The sequence below is a fragment of the Betta splendens genome, chromosome 1, assembly GCF_900634795.4.
Source record: "Betta splendens chromosome 1, fBetSpl5.4, whole genome shotgun sequence".
NCBI classification, from domain to species: domain Eukaryota; kingdom Metazoa; phylum Chordata; class Actinopteri; order Anabantiformes; family Osphronemidae; genus Betta; species Betta splendens.
This window is the reverse complement of record NC_040881.3, coordinates 2066191-2090513: the sequence shown is the minus strand read 5'-3', so window position 1 is coordinate 2090513 and position 24323 is coordinate 2066191. Positions and strand designations below refer to the sequence as shown.

Below are 24323 nucleotides of genomic sequence, written 5' to 3'. Positions count from 1 at the left end.
ATAGAAAATGTGAGAGCGAGGAGCTGGGAAAACAAAGCAATACGTGAGGAATGGTGCAATATGGAGGGGGGGGGGGGGGCAGATGGAAGCGAGGCCATGAAGAGCTGAAGGGATAAACAAAGAGCAGAATGGAAGGGATGATGACTGGAGGGGAAGGTGTAGCATGGGTGTTAAGAGGTGGCTGCGTTATTGGCTTCTGTCATCCAGAAAGAATGAGAGAGACCCAACAGCTCCTTAATGAAAAACACCTGATTCTGATTGGCTGTTCACAGTAAAGCCAGTCAAACAATACACTGACTGACAACATGAAAACCCGACACATGTTAAAGGTCACTTAACTTCACCTCCTCGTCCTCCTGCTCACTGGAGCTACAAAATACGCAGTGAACACATGAACACATGAACACATGAACGTGCCGTATAAAAGGTGAGGCGCTGAAATGAGAGGCGCTCGTGTCTCGTGACGGACGCGGCCTCGACTCGCATCAATCAGCTGCAGCTCGTCTCCTCCCGCCGCCTCCTGCTCATTGAGCTCCCGCCGCAGCTCCTCCTTCCGCATCCGCCGTGTTTTTGTTTACGCGCTCGTCTTCCACAAGCCAGAGTTGGGCTGATTATAATGGTTTAGTAATTAGCTGATTAGAAATGAGAGCTTGTTAAAGATTCTAGCCAGAGCGAAGCACGGGGCACTTGATTAGTTAATCGTATTCATGTGTGTTCGAATAGCGAGACAACTAATAACGTCACCATGAGAACGTGTCAGCGTTCTTCAGAATCAAAGCGTTTCCTCTGCTCTCACTGTAAATTACTCGTGTACATTATTTCACCCACAGAGTTCGTCAGCAGAGCCACTTGTTTGTTCAAGAAAACAAGACATAATCCCCTAAAACATGAAATAGTTCTGTGGCCTAGAACTACATCTAATAAGGAAGCGTTTATTGCTCAGATAAATGAGCTCCAAGCTGTTCTCGCAGTGAGATCTCTTCTCACTGGAGGCCTCAGCAAAGACCTGAACCGACTGCATGGCTCCGGGCTCAAACACTCTCTAGGTTTGTGTGAAAACAATTTCCATAGAATTACAATGAGCTTAATTAACTAAATATTGGCGCTAGTAGCTAAGATACATATGGCTCCAGTGTTTTCTAAAGAACGGGGGGAGGTGTATACATTAAACAGCGCAGCCCTGCTCACGCTGGTAGAACACACGTCTGACAGGCTGTAGGTTCCACTCTCAGGTTCTGCATGTAAGTAATTAGGTGGTTGTTGCCTTTTCTTTTCCACCGAAGTCAAAGCCAGTGACTCATTTTTCATGAGGAAACAAAGGAAGCCATCGTCCTGCATTTATAAGGATGGATTATGGCATCAGATTGATGAGGAGCGCTGTCTGAGGGGTATTTAGAGGCATTTCAAACTAAATGGGACCCTGTGAGCAGCGGAGGGTGTTGTTTTGATTTCGGAGCAGACAGTTTCTAACCCACTGCAGGCGTCGGGGAAGCGTCTGAACAGACTGTTCGCACAGATGCATTGTGGCTTCACCGCTGAGGAAAGACGGCAACGACGCTCTCAGCCGACAGATCTGCCCATTCACGCCGCAAACTGCATATTAGTTTTCAGAAGCACTAGAGTTTCACAATAAAACTATTATTTACACGTTTCTGCATTTGTGGTTTCTTTTACAAGGTACAAGCAGGGACAACACATGTAAAGTGTAACAAAGCAGCTTCTGCTTCACTAATGTCTGTAATTCCCCACACACAACAATAGGCTCAACACACTGGGACTATACTGCACATGCTGTTCTACTTTATATTTGCTGATTTTAAGATCTAGTTTAACCACATGGACCATCAGGGATTTGACTTCAATTGGCTCATATTGTATCCACACACACACACACCCACTCATGCTGACCCATAATGCTGAGATATGAAACGGCAATAGCACCCAGAAGAGAGCATCCCCCCAGGAGCTGAGGTGGACGCTCGCCGACAGCTTGTTGTCCTGACCTCAACAATTAGGAGGGAAATTGAAAAAGTGACCCGTCCGTGTGGGGACATGCGCATTTAATGTTCTCTGTTTGACTGGACCGGACCTGAGGGAGTGACCAGCGGTGCAGAGAGACGATGCAGGGTCTGAATCCAGACTGAGTGCACACGCCTCGCCTCAGTGAAGGTCTTTAGTGCGAGCAGATAGAAAGCAAAAGGGTTCAGCAGCATTATCGGAAGCAGGGTGTAAATGCCTTCATGCATCATTCATGGCAGGAGTCCTGACTTCACCCTGCGTCTCATCCAGGGCGTGTCTGCGTTCTGCTCCTGATACAGATGGATCAGGGTTAAAGCTGAGCTGAGGATCCAGGCTGCCTCGGCTTCCACTGCCAGCTGCTCCGACATGCACGGCAGACGGTGCATGAACGGGGCTGCTCCTCATGTGGAGGCAGAGGCTCCTCATGTGGAGGCAGAGGCTCCTCATGTGGAGGCAGAGGCTCCTCATGTGGAGGCAGAGGCTCCTCATGTGGAGGCAGAGGCTGCTCATGTGGAGGCAGAGGCTGCTCCTCATGTGGAGGCAGAGGCTGCTCCTCATGTGGAGGCAGAGGCTGCTCCTCATGTGGAGGCAGAGGCTGCTCCTCATGTGGAGGCAGAGGCTGCTCCTCATGTGGAGGCAGAGGCTGCTCCTCATGTGGAGGCAGAGGCTCCTCATGTGGAGGCAGAGGCTCCTCATGTGGAGGCAGAGGCTGCTCCTTCTGTGGAGGCAGAGGCTGCTCCTCATGTGGAGGCAGAGGCTGCTCCTCATGTGGAGGCAGAGGCTGCTCCTCATGTGGAGGCAGAGGTTCCTCATGTGGAGGCAGAGGCTGCTCCTCATGTGGAGGCAGAGGCTGCTCAGGCTCTGCTCCTCATGCGTCGGACAAAGGAAGGCGATTCGTGCACCACTGAACCGAGACCTCGTCACACTTAAAAGTGAGGCTGTCATTGTTGCGCTTTGCAGTAAAATGTAGCAGGTCACAGTGAATGAACTGGTACATGTAGATCAGATCTCTATGAGCTCACGCTTTGTGGTCCGTCCTGAACACACATCATGATGCTCTTGGACCAGACACGGAAACCCTGCAGTGGTGCGTCATCCACTATCTGGCAGCTGCCGGGACACGATGTCCCCAAGAAGTGGATAAAGGATGCCATGTTTTCTGCTGTAAAGCTTCATGAAGCATTTCTAAAAGTCATTGAGTGACTGGAACCACAGAAAAGAGATGAGCAGTGTAGATAGAAATGAATTTGTGAGATCCTCATCTATGGATCTGCTATTGGTAATATGTATTTATGTATTTATGCTAAACGACAGCCTGCAGACTCCAGATCAGGTCTCTATTAAAATGAACGTCAGTGCCGATGCTTCCAGATGTGGCTAGAAACTAGTTCAGATGGAGCCAGAACTAGAAAAACCTCCAGACAAAACCCAGTTTGAACCCAACATGAACTATTCTGCTTCTCCTGATAGAACAGGCTGCTTCTCAAAATGTCCTCAGCTTAACATTCACAGAGGAAACATACTGTATGGACAAAGACAATTACAGATGCATATGTATGTTTGGATGCACACACACACACAGACGCGCACACGCACAGACGCGCACACGCACAGACGCACACACGCACAGACGCACACACACACGCACACACACATGCACACACACACACACACACACACACCACAGCTGCTCTGTGATGTGTCTTTGTCAGAACAATCCCTTTTTAAATGTTTCTGCTTCTTGTGCTTTTTACATACACATGAAAAACAGCAGCAGTCAAACAGATTCAGACGTTTATTTGCGGGTTTGGAGCTGGATGAGCTTCGACTGCATAAACAGATTAGCTGTCACTCTCTGCAAACATACTAATTTCAATTTCCAGTACATTCACACACACACAGGCACACACACACACACAGGACCCTGACTGCGCACACACACAGGCACACACACACACACAGGAGCCTGACTGCGCACACACACACACACACACACACACACACACAGGAGCCTGACTGCACACACACACACACACACACACACACACACACACACACACACACACACACACACAGGAGCCTGACTGCACACACACACACACACACACACACACACACACACACACACACACACAGGAGCCTGACTGCGCACACACACACACACACAGGAGCCTGACTGCACACACACACATACACACACACACACACACACACACACACACACACACACACACACACACACACACAGGAGCCTGACTGCACACACACACATACACACACACACACACACACACACACACACAGGAGCCTGACTGCACACACACACACACACACACACACACACACACACACACACACAGGAGCCTGACTGCACACACACACATACACACACACACACACACACACACACACACACACACACACACACACACACACAGGAGCCTGACTGCACACACACACATACACACACACACACACACACACACACACACAGGAGCCTGACTGCACACACACACACACACACACACACACACACACACACACACACAGGAGCCTGACTGCACACACACACATACACACACACACACACACACACACACACACACACACACACACACACACACACACACACACACACACACACAGGAGCCTGACTGCGCACACAGCCAAGTGAACCCATGTGAGCAGCAGCTCCTCCATCGCTCCCTCTGTAAAAGGCCTCATCGAGCGCATCCGTCGGGGACACACGCAGCATAAGGCAAACGCCGGCTGCTCTCTCCAAATATTTGACCGTGTCAGTGTGTGCCTTGCAATCTGCCTCCCTCACTTACTCTCATCTGATGGCATTCACCTCCATTTGCTGGAGCCACCGTTTCCCAGCCTGCTTCTTCTCCTCCATCCGTCCTCAGCCTCAGCTGTTTCCTTGAAGTCAGTTATTCCCATGCTCCTGTTTTCCAGTCCCAGAGGGTCTTAGCTTTATTAAATCTGTCAGGCAGTGGCTGGAGATGTGGATGCCATGTGACCCGGGATTTGTTTTTGGCTTTTTATTTTGGGGGAAATGCAGTGGATGAATGATCCTCACTATGAAGTCGCTTGGAGTCGAGTCCAAATGGATAAAAGCTTCCTTTCAGGGAGACAAGATGGCCACGACTGAAGCTCGGCCATTTCAAACTAACAGGGATATTAAAAATGCTGGTTAGTTTCACTTTGCTACAGTAGATAAAAAGAATTTCTCATGAGTTCCTTGAGCATAAGATGTTTTTATTATTCTGTACATCGACTCCTCGCAGGAGCTTCTATTATTGATCAAAAGCAGACGAGGGAATGAAAGACCCACAGTCGCACTTGTTTTAATCCTGATCAGAGCGTTCTGAGCGCAGCGACTGTTTTCCAGTAATGTTTAAAATCCAAATAATCATTACAAATGTTTGGTGGTGATTGAAGCCCATCAATAGACTCCTGGTTTATTAGAATCAGCTGCTGCCTTTAGTGTTCTTCAATAATAAGAACTCAAGTCTGCGGAGCCCATTTAATGTCTCGGCCACAGAATGTGATGTGTGACTCAGCCTGGATCCTGATATTGAGCCTTTTCGTTTCTAGAGCGTGAGTCGCTCCTGTTCCCTGTTCTCCTTGGCTCCTGTCAGCTTTAATCTTCTAATCGGGCTTGATTCATTTCACCTGCGCCTCCTCCTGCTAATTAAGCTCCTTGGGTTGGGCTCACAATTAGCCAAATTGTCAGCTCTCTTCCAGGACTTTGTTGGTGGCGCCGCCTTTGTTTGGCCTGTTGTCATAATGATTTATAGCAGGATCCTCACTTAAACAGGAACAACCCTAGAAAGTTTATGACACTTGGGGAACGCATTAACAGCATGTCAAGCAGCTTGTGTGGAGCTGCTCCTGAGGACGAGGCACAGGATGAAGTTCTTACCAGGATGCGGTTCCTGCACTTGAGCTCAGCAGCCGAACGTGGAGGCAGATGTGCTCACAGCCATGTGGGACCTCTGCACAAAGCGTCTGCCCAGCAGCAGGTCTGGTCGCGTGACGGAGAGGTGGCTGCAGAGCGGCGGCTCCTCCTTTGTCCCTTTCTGTCCCGTCGTCCTCTCACTCACTCCGTGTCCTGCCAGCGCTGCTCCGGTTTTATCTTCCACCGCGTCTCTCTTTCATCTTCCTGCTCGTGTTTATGTCCCAATCTGTCACCCTCCTCTCTCCCTTCCTCCGTCTACTTCCTCATTCCGTTACACTTGACGGATTTCACAATCTCAAGCTCAGTCTTAAATCTCAGACCTCATCTCTTCTCTGCCGTTTCCCCTTTTCATCCCTCTGCCACATATTCCTAGACATCCATATTTATAATCTTAATTTCTCTTACATATTCAGACCATCTCAATTTCCCTTTCTCTCCACCTCCTTGCTTCCAGTATTTCATGCGTGAATAATCCATGTCAGTTTAATCCTTTTAGCCATTCTCCCCTGTAGCCTAATGAGCCTATAGCACTGCTGCACTCACACACACCCATATATACTCACACACACACACACACACACACACACACACACATGCATGCACAGCAGCTATCAGTATGCTTAAGAACATTAATACCACCTTAATAGGATTTATATCTCCTCCCCTGGTCTAAGCTGTCCTTCCACTACCATCTACCAATCACCGTTCTACTCATCTCTTATTTGATCAGGCGAACGTTTTACTTTCATGGTGTAATTGCCATGAAGTCTTTACCAGAAATAACATTTGCAAAGTGGTTTGGAGCCAAGCAACATGTTTCCGGTTGCAAACCTAAGCTGAAGATCAATAGTAAAAATACATACTAAACAAGAAAATGGAACAAATGGATGATTTCACAATGTACGTTCATCAGAAAGTATCAAATGAGGGAATGAATTCAGCCAAACATGTGATTGAGTGAGTCATGAGAAGTAAAGCAGCCCCAGGACATGACCAGGCCTCCGCCGTACGGAGCGAGGCTTTAATCACGGCTGCTTCATTCTTATTCTCCACGTTTGTGCACCAGTTCCCTGGTCTTTAGTGATGCTTCTGTTTATTTATTAAGCACCTTATGCTCCTGAAACTCCTTTTTTTACAAAAGTATGTTTATAACATGTAATCAAACGTGACACTCTACAAACTCATAGGACTTTGATGTGTTTTATCTCAAACACACCTGCTGCAGATAATTGAGCCCTACGGAAACTCTGTTTGACACAATACCGATTTCCATCGAAGCAGTGAAAACTTGCATTTAGAGCCATTTCAAGCTCAATTTGAAGGCGGGGGTGAAACAAGTGTAATTACGTGAGCAGTACATTAAAGCGCAGCTTCATGAGGAACAAACACGTTCAGACTATTTTTGGTTTGCCTACTGCAGTCGTTCAACCAACATCATGAGGGTTCAGCCTCATGCGTCTGTCTGTGTGTCCTCTCAACCTCCTACTTCTTCCTTTCACATTGTCGTGTTGTCTTCCCATTGTTTTCAATAACACTCCCTGGCTCCGTTCATCTGTCTGTGCCTCCATCTGCTCACTCACCTCCCAGTGTCAGCCATCTGACAGCTATATGAATTTTACACGCTTGCTGAGTGCACTAATGTTGAGCTAATTAGCTGAAATGGCAGCTAGGTGCCACAGGACGACCACTTTCCAGCCTCTGATAACAGACTACTGGGCTCCATGAAACTTTGGTTTGTTTAAACTCCAACACCCAGGCTGTTTAAACCTGGTATTTAAATACTGGGTGTTGAGTATTTTATGAATTGTCACTAGCCATCGCCATCAAGGAGGAGCTGTAGAGGTCTCTCTGGATCAGGGGCCGACAATCCCAGGCCTCAGGGGCCGCGTCCTACTGGTTTCCCAACGCTCTGCTGATTTCCTTGATCGGGTGTCAGTTGGCTTTTCCAGCTGCTGATTGACTGAACACTGATCAAGGTAATCACCGGTAGCTGTGGCAGGAAGAGCTGGGACACCAGCAGGGCCGTGGCCCTCGAGGACCACAATTACAGCACCCACCCCTGTTCTAGATGGAACATTTCCTACAATGTGTGCTATAAATATCATTTTCATAATTTTCCTTCTTGGAAAGCTCTTCTGATGCATGTGTGAGGTTGAAGTGGCCTGAGTTCGAGCACTGCAGCTAAGCTGAGAAAATATCGGCTGTGGAGATGAGTGAATGAGCAACTAAAGCATGATGGTTCTAAAAAAGCTGACAAGCGCTGCAACAGCTCGCTGCATGAGAACAGGGTGAAAAACAACACTCGGCTTTGCAGCGCGCTGCCAGACTCAGCCGAGTGCCAATTTGTGGTCAAAGCTGGACTCAGTAAAAAGGGAGAGATAGGTTGAAAGGTGGCGTCTTCTCTGGGTTTTCACATGGAACACATAACAGATGATTTGTTTTAATCTGCTCAGCATTTATTTGGATCTGAGAATCAAGAAAATGAATGAACAAGATCGGCCAACGTATGTAAATAATACGCTACGAATTAAACTGTTTCACCCAGAATAAGCACCTCATACAGTAGAACCCCCTTCAAACAAAGTGCATCTGATCCGAACCTGAACACAAAGCAGTGGCAGAGCCCCATTCTGAGCGATCGCTGGTTATTTAATAAGCAGGTCGCTTGGAGCGCGTCGATTATTTCTGGCCACTAGGACCAGGAGGAGGAGACGTGGGCGAAACGAGGAGGAAGCAGGAGAGGAAAGTGTGGCTGCGCATGCTGCAAGACGTCAGCGCGTGTGATCGGTGGCTGCAGAGGTCTAATGGCTTCCAGTAGCAGAGCCATTACAAACACGGGGGAAATCAAACAGTAGAATTACAAGTCGCTCTAAACGTTGCATCCAGAGAACGCCAGCAGGTTTCAGTCTGTCCAATTACACAGCTGAAAAATAATATTCATTTGCTTCAATCTATTCAGTAGTTAACTGCATTATGGTATCAGGTAGGTGAGAAATGATTCACTACAGGAATGAAATAACAGCAGCTTTAGACTGTTATCGGTGGAGCCTCGGCCCCGGATCAACTCCCTGCTGTAGCGTTCCTTCAGCGTCCGTGCTGTAAACCATCCTCCTGCTTCAATGCAGAGGAAACCTGGGAGGAAATGAATGCAATGCCGTTTGGAAAACACCAGCCATACAGCACTACGTCCACGAGCCAGAGCCTGTTCCTCATTCAGCCTTTGCTGTGTAGTCGTGTACTGTGTAATTATGTCTCAGGGTTCGACTCATTATTTATTACATTCCAGCCTTGTCTCAGAGCCTGGGAGGCAAAACACGGCGTTACAAAGAGCGAGGCAGCGGCTGTGGGCCTGAGCCTCCACATCAGCAATGCAGCATCAAAGAGCAGCCAACACACGGCTCGGCCCAGAGACGCCTCCATCACACGGCGTTAGGCTCAATTAGAGCGAGCAGAGAGGCTGACAAACGGCACAGCTTAATGCTGCATGATCACAGGCCACAGGCATCTACTGACTGACATCAGCTCACCGCTGCTGAGAAGCACAGGAGGAACATCTGCAACGCATCCAGTTATGCGGTCGCTCAGTATTAAACTTGATCAAGAGTTAAAACCAACTCTAAAAGTATGTGATGGTCCATCTTTACCCAGACTTTTCTGGCTTCTAGCTGTGGGTCTTCGTGGTATAATCGCTGTTGGGTTGAGGCAGCAGCAGTGGGAAGGTGTCTCTCGCTGGTTCTAGACAAGCTGCAGTTAGGTCTTCATGCAAGGATGGATACGCCTCATACTGTCAATTACAGCAGTCTCTGCAGCCAGAACCTTTCTTGGCATTATCAGCGTGTGCTCCCCCGCATATGTGAGCCTGCTCCTTTGGGCCGGGCTTACCGTATATTCGCCCATTTATTCCATCCATCAGCTTTTCTCCTATCCACAGGCTGAGCCACCATTTTGATTTACGGAAAGGCCCCGGAAAAGACTTCTCCTCTCGGACTGGGCCACAAATCAGGCTGATAAGGCCTTAGCTTAGTATTAATGGTGCAGAAAATTAAATTAAGGCCAAAGTTGGGGAAGAAAAATGTCAAAGTGGAGAGCAGCAGGAGCTGCAGGAAGAGAAGGGGGAAATATAAGAGAAGAGAGGTGAAACAGGAGGGAAGACGAATAAATGTGAAAAGATAAGGTGCAGGAAGTAGGAGGGGGGGGGGGGGGGGGGGTGGAAGCATAGAGAGGTGTATATGAGGGGGAGCATTGAAAGGACATGGAGGTGTAAGGACATTGAAAGGCAATTTCAGTGGGAAGATGGTAATTGTCCAGCTCGTCTCGATAACGGGACCTTTAAAAAACTATTTCACTTCCCTCTCAAGCTCAAACTGTTAATGGGATTTCTGCTCCCTGCCCCTTCTGTCATAAACACACGTCAAATACACACATACTGTACAGAATGACAAACAAAAACGCTCCCAGTCTCTGTGACCACTGAAATGACTGGAATCAGATTGCAGCTAAACACAAACGCGTTCACCGGCTCGTTGACTTATAAATACTTTTTTAAATATAAGGACACATATAATTCTAAGCCTTGAGCATTTTAGCATCAGTGTCAAGAAGGTCTTTAAAGGTTCGATGAGAGACCGATGCGTCCTTGTCACAGTGAAGGAGGGAACAGTGATCCTGTGGAAATATTCATCTTTTTCCTGCATGCTTTTCTCTTTTATCACTTAAGTTGGAGCAAACTAAACTGAAATATCGTCCGAGGTTCTATAGTTTGTGTCCTCCAAAAAGGCTTCATGCTGCTTCTCATGGACTCATCAGACATTTATAAGCTCAGTGAAGAAGAGACTAAAGGCAGAATTCTGAGGGGAGCAGATCAGAAACCTTCAGTATGAGCTTCGTAGTTTTCTCAGCAGAAAGATGCACTAGAGAAAACTCACAAGTCCACACACCAGAAGGACAGCATTGATTTAGATACATCAGATACAGTAGGTCAAGATTAGAGAGGGAAAGTCAAAAACTATTGTGAGAAACTTGTGTTCATGGGTTTTGTGGGTTGATGCTGCTGGTGTCTCTGTGTGATTCTGGATCACACAGTGATGTCTGAAGGTCAGTGAGCTCCACTGTGTCTGAGGCAGTGCTTTAACTGTAACGTTTAGGACCAGACAGATGTGTGTGTGTGTGTGTGTGTGTGTGTGTGTGTGTGTGTGTGTGTGTGTGTGTGTGTGTGTGTGTGTGTGTGTGTGTGTGTGTGTGTGTGTGTGTTAATGAATCACAACAAATGCCATTTGACAAATGCAAATAGGAATCACAAATACAGCCATGTACTGTAGGTGTGATGGCAACAGTGCGGATCAAATTGTTCTAATTGCATATTCATGAGTACTGATGACTGGCGCATGTATGCGACTGTTGGTTATTGAGATTGTTAACGTTTCTGAGCAACGTATTCAGGACACATGCGACTCTAATTTACTACCTTGATGGTGCTTTTTGACTCAGGAATGTTCTATATTCTGTGAAAGAAAACAACTCATTTACTGATAAAAGCACCAACATTCCCCACTTCACACATATTTTCTATTTCTAAGAAAGTGCACTTAATCTAGAAATCTAAAAATGAAATCAGATGTCCATGAAACCAAATGACCGCGTTGTAACTGCAGGTAAACGGAACCCAGTTGGCGGCTTCCTGGTTCTTTAAAGCTGCAGATGCAGCAGTTTGATTTGAACGTGGCCTTTTCAGCTGCCAGCCTCTTCTCTCACACTATATTCAGGTTGTACTGACTCTGTTTAACCTCATAAGGAAATTTTAAATAGACTTGAAGGTTGCTTTTTTGAAATCACCCAGATTTCAGCGACTTGCACGGCTGCCGTAGTGTGTAGAATGTTAAGGTGAATAACAGCTACACAGCTGGAGGCCAAGCGACGATTAGAAGCTGAGGTCCCTGAAGCTGAGGTTGGAAAGTGTGGAGCCTGAAGCAGCAGGTGAAAATGGCTGACACTGCAGACTGGGCCGGAGTTTCAGTGTAGACCTGGGGATCAGAAGCAAACGAGGCCGTGAACAAGTTTGTAGGTAAGTTCTAAACTGGCATGAAGTCAAGAAGCTGTGTGTTTTATGGTGATATCTGTTAAACCAAGCAGCGCTGGAGAACCAGCTTGTTGGCAAAATGCTTGGTGACTCTAGCATGAATAGCTATGCATGTTAAGTTAGCATGTATGCTATCATAGCATGCTAACTAGCTCACTGGTTGGCTGCAATGATGCTGCAGAGGAAGCATATGGTTTGTTTTAAAGTGGAGTGGATGCAGCCTGTCGATAAGAGGAAGGAGGCGAAGTTTGACGGTTTCTTCTGAAAGGCTGAGGCAGCCTTGTACCTAGCATGTGCTCCTGTTAGCACAGCAGCTAGCTTGTTCGGTGGCCTAGTTGCTGGTGATTCCCCTGTTTAATAGCTGCGTACGTTGATACACTTGAAAGTTCAGCGTTTTTAGTTTTCAGCTTTTAGAAGTGCAGCCACATTTCAGAGCAAAAAGACACTTAATGAAACTGTTGCTATTTGTGGACATTAATTAAATTGGTTCCTACTTTATATCAATTTACATCAGGTCTGCATTTACGCTTCGATGTGTGTTCTTCCTCCCATTGATTTGCTTTAGGAGACGACACCGCCTGCTAGCGTGTCATCCGTGAAGCCTTTTTATGTCTGAGGTCTGGCGACAGCGTGACCGGAGCCATTACTGTACGTTTTCAGGATGTCCATACTAATTATGCTCCCATTCCTGTGAAGATAATTAGGATTGCCTTGGGGTCTGCACAAATGTTCAGATGGGCTCAGGAGTGACCTGATTATGTATTGATGTTAAATGATTATGGTGACTGTGACCTCATGTCCTAAACATCAAGCCTCTCAGTCCTTTTACTGTACCTGGAGGACATTTACTTCAATTTGGCACAAACATTCATTTGTGCATCAGTGATCTTCTGCTGAAACAACGCTGAGATTTTGAATTTAAGTTATAAACATACAAGAGTTTGGCATAAATGTAATCTGAGACTGTGCTGGGACACACTGTGTAAACGCAGGCAGACATCAGTTTCCTTCCAGGCCATTTTGCTGAAGTTTCAAAGGCAACTTGCAGCTTTAACGCTCTTATTACTACACAGAGCTTAATGACCTCAGAAACTCCCAGAATAGCCCCAGGCAATATGAGAAGAAATGTAGTCTTTAATAACTCCAAACACCTGTGTAGGTGTGGAGCTCTGAAGCAGGAAAAATGACTTCTCTTAGTGGCAAATACAAAATGCCAAATTTTATTCTCCCTGTAGTTCAGTCAAGGACAAAGATCAACCAACCAGTTCGTGTTTGTTTACGGTTTAAAATGTCACCACCTGCTGCGCATATGCATAAACAGACTCGCACAGCTACACGGGGGGAGAAACATTTAGAGTCCCTCTATAATTGAATGGAATCCCGTCTGAGACCTCTCTGATTCCGATGCGTTCCCAACCTTCTGAATATGTCAAACAACTTGCATTTCATTTTAAAGACTTCTGAATCCGGTACTTGTGTTGCATTTACTAAGTTTATTTTTTTTATTTTTTTATTTATTTATTTTTTTTTGTTCTGTCCAGCAGTTAAGCAAGCAGCATATATTACGCTGAATGCCATATTGTGATGGACAGCTTTGCTTTAACAAGAAGAGTATATATAGAATATATATACTCTTCCTGATTTATGGTTTATTTAATGGTTTATTTAGCTAATCCAAAATGTGTGTGATGTTGCTGTGTTGGTGGACAGGTTAGGTTTCTGCTTTAGGGTGTGTATGCGGGAGGGTGGGGGGGGGAGGGGGGATAAGGGGTGCAACCAGCTGCTGAAACCAAGCAAATCTGTTAAGTAAACAATCGGAGCAAAAAAATAAATAAAAATAAATAAATAAATAAGAAGCATGGATGTACCTTAGGCTAACACATTCATAACTAAACAATTTTTGTACTGTGGTTTACCTTGGAGATTAATACTAATACCAATAATAGTGCTAAGGTATGTGCACATACTAATACAAACATATACATACAATATACATACATATGTGCATTATTATACATATCCCATACTACTTAATAAAAGTCATGACATACAACACCACAAATTCCATATTCACACATTATTCATATTGGTAGTGATAAGTATCAATAATACTTACAGTTGGATTTGGAAAGTGTCCCACTACAAGGTTAGTAAGGCTGTAGCTTAACATTATTCACCCAAAGGGTGAGGCAGACGTTGGTGCATGAACAATGCCACTTGTGGAAGCCAGGGTGATGTGAGGGGCTCCACCACTACGCCCATCCAGCAAGCAGAGGAAGGAATCCCAGCAGCCAGGGAGCCCACACACCTTCAGTTCCAGGAGGGCAGGTGTTGCGACCCAAGCCGCCCACACAGAGCCCCCCAGGCAGAGCTGCAGCAGCCACAGAGACAGCACCCGAGGCCAAAGTGGGCCACCGGGGGTCAACGCTGTCCGCCCCATGGGAACCAGGGGCAAACACTCCCCCCGGCGGGAGGGTCGGCCTGAAAGAGTAGAGCCCGAGGACCCACGGTCCGTAGGGAGCCCGCCAGAAGATGCCCCCGCGCCCAGAGTGGGGCCCGCCCCCAGTCCACCACCCCCACACGAGCGGAGCGGGGCCTACCCCATCGGCCCGACCTCATCCCCTGGCGCTACAGCGGCCTGCAGCACAAGGCCAGCAATTGGTGGGGTCAGCAGAAAAGAGACCACCCAGGCAGACGATCATCGTACCCCGGGCGAAAAACCGGACCCCCCACACTTCAACCGCACCACACGCATACCAACTCACACAAACACAGACGCAAACACCCATCCACATGTGCAACACACATCATCACATCAACACACACACACACCATAGACTCTCTCACAACAAACTAGTCAATCATACGTGAACCAATGCACTCTCAGATACATTCTCCCACCCACACCATTCGCTTGATCACATTCGTGGGGAGGGTAGGTCTCCGGCCTGCCGTCCATGTGGCCCCAGGCAGGGACCGCAGCTCCTCCCGAGCCCCGACCAACCCCCCCAACCCGGGGGAGGCAGAGGGCAGTAGAAATAGGTACCCCAGAACCCTGCAACCCAGCTTGGACGTGAGTGTGTGCATTTACTAAGTTTATTAGCTGTTGTATTGTTTTGTCGCCCTCCTTCTGAAGCCTGTGGTGCTCATGAATGTTGATGCAGGGCCTTTTAAGGGCCACATAGTTAGAATGGGAGGCATTAAATTGTTGGTGGAAAGAAGGAGAAAAGCCTTGATGCGTTCAGTGGAAGCCGATTGAAACCCTCAAGAAAAGAACTGTTGGTGGCAATAAAGCGCTCCCAGTGTGTATGGATCAACAATAGGATGATATTTCCATAACTATGTTGCAGCTTATATTCTGGCCAAAATCAAAATAAAATGCAAATGTGCTATTTTGATAGCATTGTAGTTTCCAGGGAGGTTGAAGCATTGATGCACTGGGCTGGTCTACATGTAGGACCAGTTACAGACCAAGGCTGTGTGACCTGATCCTCCTGCTCATTTTTACGATGTGGCTCCTCCCTAAGCAAAAATCCACTGAAATGATGTTCCTGTTCGACAGGGTTCTCTCCAAAGCCTCCACTTTACATAAATATGCAGAAGTCGACCTTCAGTAAAGTTAATACTTTGCATTAGCATGTGATGCTCAGTAATAAAATGCACAGCGAAGCTGGGGTCTTGTGTTTCTGGGGTGGTTTCTACTTTTGTTATTACTAATCCAAACCTGAACAGACAAATGGAGGTTTAAATACACAGGTTTTGGAGCAGCACATTAGCATTTTCATCATCCTTCTTTCTCACTTTTAAAGCAACTATTTGCAAAAGCTGCTCGTTCCTCAGCTTCACCAACCATTACCTCAGGGAACCACCACGTACTGTAAGCACCTAACCTGAGCCACAGGCGTGTGACCTGCTGCAGCACAGCGAACCCCCAGAACCAGGAGTGTGGCTCAACAGGGCGTGACTACAACACTATTATGGAAAGGTCAGTCCTTTTTCATCCCCAACAGTAAAATCCTATGCAGCTCGAACACTGGGAGGTGATTTGGAAGCAAAAATTAAAACCCAGCTCTTTCGTGCATCAGCAGTTGCCTACAGGAAAACTTAAAGGCATAAACTGTACCCAGAGCAGCACAACACAGCGATTATGGAACCGAGACTTCCTGCCAAGTGCATGCCTGGACTGATGACTGAGCAATGCTGTTGGTTTGTTTATGTCCACCTCTTGGTCTGTTGGCTCCATGTTCCAGCAAATGAGGCCTGTGTCAGATGCCATCTGTCACTTTATGGTACTTCCCCTGACAAACAAACACTCACTCCTTATAGACTCTTTTATAACCGCTGCAAAAAGTACTCACTTTAATCAAAATCAGGTTTTTAGGCGACCTCAAGCTTTTGGTGTCTATGCAGTTCTATCAGTCAGACACTTTTCTGTGCCAGAAACCATCATCATTTCTAAATCAAAGCCCAGGGTTTGCTTTCATCACTAGTTCTTAGACCCCATCATTCAGTAACTGTTTTCCAGTTATGCCTGTGCTACATTTGAGTGACTGACACCTGATCCAGGTAGTCGTGAGCACTGGCATTAAGAACCACTAACATACTGAACACTGTAACTACCGACGACTAGGTCTTGAACTGTAGCCTTGGAAATAAATCCTGACACAATATTCTCGGGCGACTACAGCTGTTAGTACAAAAATGACAAATATCTCAGTGAATATCAGACATTCATTACTGAAGTTGCCAAGAAAATTCAAGTGAGTTAGGAAAACGATCAGTCTCTTCTTTGCAGTCCTTTAAATCCCTCATCATTTTTCCTTCAGAGGTCTCAGAGACCCAGAGTGTGACAGGGGACTGGCAGTCAGACTCCCAGGAGAGGTCTTTACGCTCATGCACAACTTGGCTGGGATTCCTCAGTGCCTCCACACAATTCTTGTGAGGCCTCTTGTGAGGAATGTCACAGCGTCTAATGGGCACAGATGGTGCTGTGTCACAAGCCAAGTAATCTGTGAATCCATGCTTTGACTCTTGCATTGTTTCCGTGTTAAAACTGCAGGAAGATGCCTGTAGCGCACAGATAGCAGAAGAAGAGAGTCAAGTCCAGTCAGCAGCACCACTTTTCAGGGCAAAGCTACTTTCCACAGTTCAGGGTTTGAATGTTTTCCTGCTAAAGGTGAATGATTTCATTTTCACCATTTGGTGGCAGAAAAGCAGTAAAACAAACAAAACAAAGGAGAAACAGGGTTGTGTCAGATTATTGGGTTGATGAGACGCCACACGGACCCCTGCTGAGTTCAGGCTGTCTTCTTCCCTTCAGGTCTAATGTGCTGTAATGGCCCTTCACCCAGTGAGGTCTCGTCTCAGCCTCCTAATAAACTCACCTGAGTGATTAACATCATCATGTACATGAGGAGGTACAGTTCAACTTATGGGGCTTTTCCACATAAGATATTGGCTGAACAAGTCAACGCGCTGAGCGCCACTGTTGGTTTGAGAGTCAACCCGTCGGTTTGTTCGCATTCAAGCAAAAGCGGCAGCGTGAAGCGGCCGCTGTGTGTTCGTGTGCACGCGCCGTGAACCTTTCTGTCACTCCACATCTACCTGCCTGCCAGACGCCTGCTAACAAGGACCTAGCTCCTCGCAGGCTAATACTCTACCTGCCCATCACGCAGCGGCCCACACACGCACGCGTCCGTGCGCCGCGTACGAACCAGGCGGCAGCAGGCTGCCTCCACAGCCGCTGCAGCACCGACTAATCAGTGTGACTCACACGTCTCTGCGCCCGAGACCTGGCCTCATGCTTAATGCAGGATGTCAGGAAGTGCACGCACACTCGTACACACATACTGGCATGGAGGTGATACCTACTCTGTATGCGCCGCGCGCTTGTTCTGGTGTCAGCAACGCTGTCCGTCTGTGGCCATGAATTTGTCGCCATCAATTATATAGGGAGATAAGACTGCGACAGCTCTGTGTGTTGGGTGGTGTTGTTGTTTGTGAGGTGTTGTCCCTGTCAAACTGGTGTAAATGCCAGACAACTGCTAGTATCACTTTCTGGAAGGAGCCAGTAAAGAGAAACGTGATTAGAGAAACGAGGGAAGCAAATAGACGAAGAAAAGCTGGAAGTTGGACCAAATAACTAACTTTGCCCTTCACTAATTGGTGGAAAGTTAAAGTCCTGTTAATCTCTTTGTCTCATAGCAAAGTTATAGTTCAACTCAAGCTCCTCAACAGCGACGGCTCAGCTCTGTCACTGTAACGGCTCCTATTCATAGCCATGTCACTCCTCCATTCTAGGAGACAGCAGCTCAGCCCAAATGAAGTCCCTGTCTACAGTAGAAGCTAATGTATGTAATTCACTTCTATATTTATACACAGATGCTGAGAAACCTGCCGCGTGTGGGTTTATCTGAAGACGTGCAGGTCAAGTTAGCTGCTGACTAGATTTCCCGTAGGTGAGAATGAATTGTTTTTCCTGGCAACCACCCATTGTCAGCCGGGCCCCCACCAACCACTAAACATTAGCCCCCAGCTGGAACTTTATGAGAGAGCGGCAACGAGGAGAAGGTTCATTAAGTCTTTGCCAGGAGGCACGTGGGAGACGGCTCTGCGGTCTAGTGAGACCAAATGAAAGTTTCTGCAATCAGGGCGCATGATGAACGGTCCGGTGACAGCTGCTGTGCTCATTCTCACCCACCTCCACCACGGGAACCTGAGACGTCACCGGCGTCGGGAGAAGAAATAAAATCAGCAGCGATTTGAAAAGGTTCAAGCAGAGAGCATGCAGTTAAAAATGACAAATGGAGCTGCTAACAAGCGTTTTGAACCTTCTTACGGAGTCGAACCCTGCACCTTCACTCCCCTCACTCGATTTGCACGTCTACATGTGCAGATGAGTTAGCAGATCAATAATGGAGTGTTCAGCTCTGAGCTCTGCTGCTGAACAGCATCACGTTTGCCAACATGAGAACTGGTTTGTGTGTGCGTTTACATTCACTGTCAGAATGGATGTAACTGTAAACGCTTCAGCCCCTCCACACACGCACACAGCAGCAGATACACACATTAACACACCGCTACACACAGGCGCGCTTCAGCTGTCAGCTACATCTGCCAGAGCACAGAGCTGGCCTCAGTCAGAGCATCCGCTATGGTTGGGTTTATTTATATCTGGGACTTGGCATCCATTCACATACAGTACTGATGTGTTCCATGCAGACGCACACGCTTGTTGTACGAGTGCGCAAACTTGAACAAAGTCAGAGATACAATTATTGCCGAGCGTATTGTTCCCGCTCATTCATCACATACTTATTGTTCCACGTGCACTCGAACGCACGAGCTCCAGTTTGTGTCTGTGTGGAAAACAGCAGCAGCCTCTCAAACGCAAATGAAGGTTGACATAAGAAGAAAGTATAGAATGGAGACGACAAAAAGATTTAAGCTAGCCGAGCGGGGCGTCCTGTTTACCTCATGAATATATCACCACAAACCAACACACACACACACACACACCCTACATATCCTTCCCACGCACATCCCTGAATAATTGAGGCAGTGTTTAAGCTGAATGTTTGTGGAAAGTGGCCGTGAAAAAGCTTGTCTGCCTGGACTCCGCGCTCATGTGTCTCCTCATGTTTGCAAATGTGACAGACGATTTTGGCTCCGTGGACAAGCTAATACTAAAAGCGTGTCACGGAGGCCTTTGTTCACTTGGTTTTCCAGTGAAGGAGCTGTGAGCAACTCCTAGAGTACAAATAAACAGCAACCTAGATTTTCCCCATTTGCCTGAATTTCTTTGTTCTTTAATTGAAGAAACTTGAATTCAACAGTTTTCGATCAGAAGAATGTGCTTTTCTAAAAAGACACTTGCCAACACACTCGTAGTTCTTAGATAAAGACGTGTAAAACAATATAAAAACAGTTTAGACCCGACACTGTGGTCTGTGTTACTTCAGAACCATGGACAGATCTTGGCATAACTGAGCTTATTTGGCTGTGAAGATTTTCAGCACCATGGACAGCGACATGCTCCCGTTCAGCTCTAATACGCTGGGAAACTTTTTAAAATGTCGCCCTTCATTTACTCACAGCAGCCTCTGTCCCAGAGGGAGGCACCAGGCACGCTGACCGCAACCCCAGCAAACTTTTAGATTTGGCATTTACAGCAGCACAGCACTAGCAAATCCCATTTGAAGATTTGCACCATGATGAATATCAGACGATCCAACAGCGTACCTGCAAATGAAAGAATTAAAAAAGACAAACTGCTGAGGCTGTTCGACTGCTGCGCAGCGATACAGATCAAGTTGCAGCAAAAGGGATTACACCTGCAGACACTGATCAATAGCCGAGGCCAGTAAATGAGCCGTAGACGTGATCCTTCCTTCTGTGACGTCTTCTGGCTCCAGTGTTGATGTGTTCAGGGCACAGACCTGCTCTATCGCTGCAGCTCATCTTCAGAACCACGGACAGCTCCAAAGAAATATAATGAACTTCTCTTGACCCTCGTTGTTCGTTGTGGGTTTAATCCTTCACTCGGGTGCAGCCCAACAAACTTAATCTTTCCTTGAGGGCGTCCAAACTTTCCTAGTTTGTGGTCAGCGGAGGGTAAAGGCTTCATTTTTCCCTCTGTGGTTATCATGCATTTCGGCTGCTACAGCACTTTGCAATCTAGATGTTGGTCTGATGCGGTTGTGCTGACCTGCAGTCTATCGATGCTCTTCAACTGTAACTCAATGTTCTAATCTAAATTTGTATTGTGCGTGTGTTACACTCCAAGCCTTTAGTTGCGCACTGTTCTCCAGCAAATCCCAACGACGTGGTTATGTGCTGCGAAACAGTCTGAGAATATTGATCTAATCCGTCTCCTTGAATCTAATTTTCCACCATCCTCGGGAAGGTGTCTTCTGGAACGCCGCAGACATTCGATACGTCCGCAGAGAGTCGTTTAGTGGTATCAGGTCCGCTCGCCGGAGACTCGAAATTAAATGCTTCTGTCAGAGACTGTTTATTTAGATGTGAAGAACAAAGTATTGCTCTTTGCCGTGGTGTGATTTAGGTCGAGCACAAAGGTAACGTAACACTTCTATGGAAATGCGTTAAGTTAAAGCTCCTCTAAAATGGCTGCCGACGGCTCCTGACAGAACAAGTGAGGAAATGTCTGTTGCCAAGTGGAGCCAGTTGGCTGATCACCTACACATGGAATCTGAGCACTTTGGGACTATAGGGGACCGTGGATTTGTCAAACAAATGACACTTAATGACACTTAATCAGGGAAATTGGCCGTTTGCTGCCACATATGTCGCACGCATCACACGCGTCGCACACGTCACACACTCAGAGTTTGGGCCAAAACGCTGCAGTCATTCTTCTCCGAACATGTCTCGTCTCTGTTCACTGACACAGAGAAGGTTGTAAAGTTCCACCAAGGACATTAATTGATCTTAATAAAAGAAACTGCAAAGTTTAATTCTATTTCTACTACAACCTGACTTGGAATTTAAAACAACAAAGTGTTTGATTTGAGGGGAGACACAGGCAGCGTTGTCTTAGTTTGGTCGACTGATGGTGAGCCGTCGTATTCAGCATCTTTTTGTATCAGCATCTGTTTTTTTTTTGGTGGTAAAGTGGATTTTGTGTTTTGACTGGTTTAAGCCTTTGTGGGTGTTGATAATTATATCCTAAACTTTTCATAATAAAACAAAAGAATCTCCCTGTGTGGGTTTGGTGCTCTGGTGTAAACATGCAGCTGGTAAATAGTAGCAAACAGTAAGTTTGTCTGAATTTCTTATTATTTCTTTAACAGATCTGAGTGTTTGAAGCACTTCGCTGCACGCAGGCGTTTCCCTCCAGGTGCATTCACGCCTCGCTCTGTCCCAGCGGGATTTAACACCATGACCCTTAACTACTGGTAAACATGTGAACTCGCTGCATGCGTGAAGCTGTTTGCTGTCACATTTGCAGCCCATTGTAAAATTGAGCATTTCAGTGCACTGGGCGCAGATCAGGTCTAAATACCACAGTCCTGAGAGGCAGCAGACACACGTGTGGTTGTTTTTTATCAAAGCAGAAACGTATTCAGAGCTAATTCAACTCACAGCCTGGAAACCGAGAAAATGGTGAAATCAATACGCTCACTCCAACATGGCTGTGGGAGATCCATATCCAAGCCCGCATGGAAGAATCCAATAGATTTTACAATTTCACAGATTTTCTTTTGTGGATTAAAACAGTACAAAACCATCAATGCTACTTACGCAGGTACGATTTAAAATGCGTCGATTTCTCATCGTCCGAGCCGCCAGCAAATGCTTTTAGTAAAAAGCACTGACCTTTCTTCTCTGCAGTTTGAATCAGTTCACAATTAGAACTGATGCCTTAGTTTCAGTTATTCAAGCCAAATACTGCAAATTACAGACTTTGATGTGTGTTTCCTAAAATAAATCTGTTCTGCACTGAAAAAGGAAAATGGTAAAAAAGTAAAATCTCAAGTGAAACTTAATTTGCATGTTTTGGAGTAGGTGTGAGGTGTGACTGTGTAGGTGTTGGTGGCGGAGCCGAATGATTAATCTACAGATTTGTCATTTTAGTGAGAGGTGACAAAAAGCGTCATTCTATGTTAACATGCAACGACAAAAAGCCCGTCATTCTGTTCCTGACACATCTGGTACCGGCTGCTTTGGTCTTTATTAGTGATTTTTGTTCTGTGCTGTTGTTTCGTACAGCTCATGTTTAATATTAATTAACAGTGTCAGTTATTATAAATGTAGCTTATCAACTAACTCAAGCAGCTGTTTTTATTTTTTATTAATTAACCAAAGACATGAAATTGATAATTAATGCCAACATGGGACCGATGGAAGGTAAAGCAGCACAAAGAAACGGCGGGTTCGACCCCCCTCAAAAAGCTAAGTTATTACAACTAAAGGAGAGTTTGGTTCTAGATGAAGCTCAGATGTGATCGATGTTACGTCCCATTCACAGTCGAGGCTTTCAGGACTCAAACGCCTCCTCCAGATACAGACAAGGATCCAATGATTCTGATTTTCACTTTGTTTCATTACTCCCTTCGTGTCCGTAAGTTGTTGTTTAATCACGTTAGGATTCAAAGACGTCTTCAGTTCTCACACATCATCTCGCGCCTCGATTGACAGCTCTTTCGGTTAATTCCACTATAAAAAGCCGTGTTCATTCTTATGTGTCAGTTCCCAGTGGAGGACAGACTTCAGCTTATTTTTGGATGATGGATCTGGCTTTTAAGCAAATGACAGGAGACTGTTTTGGTCTGATAAACACTTTGCAGTCACTCTTGACAAGTAGCTGGAATGAAAGCGAGGCTCCGTACCTTTTCAGAACGGAGACAAAACAGCGCGAAGACAAACCTGGACAGCTAAAAATGGGCTTTTAAAAAATAGATTAATTGTGTTTTTGTAACAGAAATATGACGCGTCCTGCTGAGTCAGTACTCGCACACAGAAATGTAATAATCTATCAACGGTTCACTCCCGCAAATTCATTTACACAGTTTTATTGCACAGACAGGGAATCTTCCTCTGAGGAGGAGTCAGGAAGAACTGGGCCAAACACAGCCCGGGTCAAAGGTCGCCCTCGCCTCTTCTGCCTCTAAAGGATTCTCCCTTCTCTGTCAGCTTCAACTTAGATGAGAAAATAAAATTAGAGGGAAAAAATTGATTTTATTTATGATGCAAGTTTGTTAAATGATTAAGAGGCTAATTTAAGGACGTTGGAGAAAAGGACTTGACAAACCTGTCAGAAGCTTTTGGATATTTTTCCACATGTACATGTAGCAGGTTGGTACCTGGCGCTGCCTCTGCGTGGGTGCACGCTGCCCCCCCACTGTGCCACCTTAATCATTTCTATGAACACCTTCAGGGTTATTTATTACGTTCAGACTGAGTGTGACATCTGAGGACGTTCGCGATAGCGGCCACGGTGCCGGAGCCACTCAACCACGGTGATGATCTGGCTTCGTGCAGAATATAAAGACTCGGGGCCGACCTCTACGACGCAGGCTCGCGCTAAGCTGATCTTTGTCTCCCTTCAATTACAACGGAGGCGTTTCCGCAGCTGGGGTGCATCAAAACCACTGAGACCAGCTGAGGCCCCTGCTGAGCAGAGGTGAGCCATGTATAGATCAGAGGCATGCGCGGGTTTGATGAGCCACGCTAACACACACAAAGGGAGCGATTCAAATGGAAGACAAAGATAAACAGATGCTGCCGATTCTGATGTATTTT

General features: G+C 46.4%; 1 protein-coding gene across 4 annotated transcripts in view; it reads right to left on the bottom strand.

The window, feature by feature from the left end:
* LOC114861057 (protein phosphatase 1 regulatory subunit 29-like) overlaps positions 1 to 24323 on the bottom strand; it is a 134802-nt gene that overhangs the window by 101984 nt on the left and 8495 nt on the right. The window contains exon 1 of one of the 4 annotated variants that reach the window (XM_055506772.1): positions 5948 to 20109. The exons of the other annotated variants lie outside the window; for them this stretch is intronic. The gene's annotated coding sequence lies outside the window, so the exon portion shown is untranslated. Of the gene's footprint in view, positions 1 to 5947; positions 20110 to 24323 lie in introns of those variants that run through there. 4 annotated transcript variants of the gene reach the window in all.